The sequence below is a fragment of the Epinephelus lanceolatus genome, chromosome 17 (genome assembly GCF_041903045.1).
Source record: "Epinephelus lanceolatus isolate andai-2023 chromosome 17, ASM4190304v1, whole genome shotgun sequence".
NCBI lineage: Eukaryota > Metazoa > Chordata > Actinopteri > Perciformes > Serranidae > Epinephelus > Epinephelus lanceolatus.
In genome coordinates, this window is record NC_135750.1 from 11,999,379 (window position 1) to 12,003,834 (window position 4,456).

The following is a 4,456-nucleotide window of genomic DNA, read 5'->3' on the forward strand; positions in this document are numbered from 1 at the left end:
TGGGGTGTTGTTATTTATTGTTGCACAATGTGCTGACTTCACTGCCAAAGAAACAGGTTAAGTGGGGCCCAATGTTACGGCAGCGCAAGGAGTCTTATGATAGGAAGTGAGTCATAGAGGGGGTTTTATGCAGGCAGATCTCTTGAGATAAAGCTGTACATGTGCTCAGACGGTGTCACGTAGACACAGCAAGTGGATGTAGAAGGTGTTTAAAGACACAAAAAACAAAATAATAGAAAAATAATTTCACAGGAAAAATTGACCGCCTAGCCCAGTAGAGTTTCTCCACAGTTTCCTCTTTGACCGCACAACCTGTTGCTCAAGTTAAAGATAAAAAAAGGAACTCTCCGTATGTTCCAGCAAACAATAGCCTGAGACCTACAGTAAATGGTGTGATTTACTGTAAACACTCCACTTCTGATCAGGGTTCATGACCACAATTCATGGCATGTCATGGGACAGCCTCTGTGTGTGTTTAAATATAGCTCATGACGTTCAAGAAATATGAACCGTTCAGCCAAGCAGCAGCCTCCAGAGCTGGAAAACAAAGCCAACAGAGCAGTGCCAAAAAATGCAGTTCCTTTAGTAAATGTCCATAGACCTGCAGCTTCACAGCAGAAATAAACATGTGTACAGCCTGGTACAGGAAATGTTTTTTTTTTTCAGTCTATGGGTTGACATGATGCACATTGTACGTAACACTCCTCACGTAGTATTCCAAGCACACAGTATTGACATAATGCTATCAAGCAGATTTTAAACAGCAACTGGAGATATTTGCACATTTTCTTTTTTGTAGACAAATTTTACTCCTGCAGTGACTTTGTTGCAACCAATTGATTGCCTGCGTTAAAGGAGCAGTGTGTAGGATTTAGGAGCATTTAGCGGTGAGGATTGCAGATAGCAGCCAGCTCAAACTTCTCCCATGTGCCAAGCATGAACTCCCAGTTAGTATTCCTTCAGTGTTCAGTGTTTAGGACGTTTTTACTGTGAGCTGAATTACCCTTAGAGGTCTCCTCCTCCCCAAAACAAACAGACCTGGTGATTCAAACCGGTGAAAAAAAAAAAAATGAATAAAGCAGTTTCAGGTTACAAATCAGTATTTCTACAACGCTGTTAGGCTTGTCACAGACAGGGGCTTGCCAAGCATCTGCTAATGTGTGCTCACCTTTTTTTTTGATAACTTAGGATTCAGACCTTCAGGAGGATTTTAACGGGAGCCAAATTATCCACAGAGGTCTCTTCCTCTTGAAGACAAACAGACCTGATGATTTAAACCAATAAAAACACAGATTAAAGCACTTTCGCATTAGAAATCTGTGTTTTTCAGATGCTGTTCAGCTTGTCGTGTAGTGAATGCTATGGTGGCTAATGCAAAAACATGAATGTAGAGTCAGTGTTTGGTTTGTCCCTTCCGGGCTACTGTACAAGCATGGCGGACTGTCTGGATGAGGACAAGGTCCCCATGTAGATATAAACAGCTCATTCTAGGATATTAAAAAAACGACAATTCTTATTTCCAGGTGATTACACGCTAAAGAAAACATACTTATTATATTATATTGTATTGCTGCCAATATGTCCCCTAAATCCTACACACTGGACCTTTAAAACCATGCAAGGGGCTGTATTTGTTTGGGTTTGTTGCTCCGGGTGATGGTGAGACACAAAACACATTCCAGGAATTCCAGTTTGATTACACTGTGATTCATAATACTCTGAAACATGAATCTACAACTGTGGGAAGTCATGACACGACAAAAAAATGTCAGCAGTAGAAACACCCTTTGACCCAGTGGTGCTTTGAGCTGCAAAGCAAAAGCAAATGCAAATGTATGTTTAGTGCAAATGCTGCACTAAACAGAAAGTAGAGAGCTTTACAGGTATTTGGTGATAAACAAAATAAAAGGGATCAAATAAAGGTTCATCTGGAGACCATGAATGTGTTAGATGTCATTTGAAGGATCACCAAAATCATTAAGATTCATCTTCTGGGAGTTTTCTGTTTGTGTTCCTTGTTTCATGTTATTCATTCATGTTTAATCTGCTTCCTGTTTTATTCTGTACATTCTCTCCTCATGTGTCATGTCTGGTTTCACTTTCTGTCTTTCTGTTCTTTCCCACCTGTTTTCTGTCACCTGTTAGTCCTTCCCTGTTCCCAGAGTCTTCCCTTCACACCTGTTCTGTGTTAGTCTTGTCTGCTCCACCCTAGTGTTCTCAACCACACCCTTGTTGTTAGCCAATCTCCATTTCTCTCCTTTTGCCCGTGTCCACCTACTCCAGCTGTGTCTCGTTCTTGTGATTAGTTTTCTGTGTGGATATACCTGTGTGTTTCCCTTTGGTCTAATACCCCGTTTACACGTAGGAAAAACGCACATATTCTCATGCGGTTTGGCCTCTTGTTTACACGCAAACGGAGTTTTTTTCACGGAAAACGATCATTTGTAAAAACTCCGGCCAAAGTGGAGATTTCTGAAAACGCCGTTTATGTGTTGCCGTCTAAACTGGGTGAAACAGGGTTTTAGGTTCTGAAACGTCACAGCATGCGCCAGCAAATGCTTAACGTCATGTGAGCGACCTATGTTTACACTTTGTTTGGCTACTGATCATGGATGCTGTTAAGGTGGTACTCATTTTTACGTTTGTGCAAACGCTTTAAAGCGACATTTAAGAGTAGCTCCACTTCACTGTCAGTCCACACAAACGAACCTCTCGCCATGTTTACTGTTATGAAAGGAACAGGAAGTCGCGCGTCTTATTCGTTGTCGTTGTGGTTGTTGTCGATTCTGAGGATTCTGATTGGCTTGCATGGCTTCATCCTTCTCCCTACACTGCCGCCCATAGGTTTGGCATAGTTATGACGGCGCTCGACGGCGTATTTATCTGGGTTCATGTAAATGACAACATTTTTGAAAACGATGTTGTGTGCACGATGTTATTATTGAAAACAGAGGGGGGGTAATATTCGTTTCTCTAAATACCCGGCTATGTATAAACGTGGTGTAAATCAGTTTGTCTGTGCTCATCCCTGTGTTCTTGATGTCGTCCATGCTCCGTATCAAGCCTGATATCTTGTGTTTGGATATTTTACCTGAGCTGGTTTTTTGTTCTGCTTTTATTTGGACTTTCAGTTACCTGCTATATCTGGATGTTTTTTATTGGCTGTATAAAGCTTGCTTTTTATGAAAACTTCAACCTGCCTGTTAGTCTGCATTTGGGTCCTCCTTGAACTGATGCATGACAAAACCACACCCCCAGCTACACTGGCTAAAGAGATAAGTCAGGATGTCAGATGATGATCACACAAAACAAAGGTTTGTGCAGGAGGTGACTCACAAGTCATTTCCTTATGGTTCATTGTTGCACACGTAGGTGTTTGTGTGATAAATCTGTGAGAGTGTAGGGGAATCTTTACAGCCTCACTCAGTAAATCTTAAAGTTACAGATAATTAAGGGTGGGCTGCTATCGACAGACTGTCTCTTATACTGTCTTCGGCCTCTCAGTCAGATTCACCCCTCGCTCCTCCACAGTTTCAGCCTCTCGCCAAGAAATGGTCGCTTCTGGCTCCACATAAAGTGCAGAACTCGAGGCTTCAAAGCGAGAGTCCACAAACCAGTGGGTAGCTATGTACATTATTTTTACAGTCTATGGGTTCAGCACATGCTGTACATGACACTCCGCGCATAGTATTCCGCGTACACAGTATTATCAATGCTATCAAGCAGATTTTAAACAGCAACTGGAGATATTTGCACATTTTCTTTTTTGTAGACAAATTTTACTCCTGCAGTGACTTTGTTGCAACCAATTGATTATCAAAAATAAGCAGGTGTTCACACTGAAAACAGCCTGTGTTAAAGGAGCAGTGTGTAGGATTTAGGAGCATTTAGCGGTGAGGATTGCAGATAGCAGCCAGCTCAAACTTCTCCCATGTGCCAAGCATGAACTCCCAGTTAGTATTCCTTCAGTGTTCATTGTTTAGGACATTTTTACCGTGAGCTGAATTACCCTTAGAGGTCTCAAACGGACCTGGTGATTCAAATTGGTGAGACAGGGGCTTTGCAAGCATCTGCTAATGTGTGCTCACCTTTTTTCTTTGATAACTTAAAATTCAGACCTTCAGGAGGATTTTAACGGGAGCCAAATTATCCACAGAGGTCTCTTCCTCTTGAAGGCAAATAGACGTGATGATTTAAACCAATAAAAACACAGATTAAAGCACTTTCGTATTAGAAATCTGTGTTTTTCAGATGCTGTTCAGCTTGTCGCGGAGGGAATGCTATGGTGGCTAACGCAAACAGGTGAATGTAGAATCAGTGTTTGGTTTGTCCATTCTGGGCTACTGTACAAGCATGGCAGACTGTCTGGATGAGGACAAGGTCCCCATGTAGATATAAACAGCTCATTCTAGGATATTAAAAAAAACGACAATTCTTATTTCCAGGTGATTACACG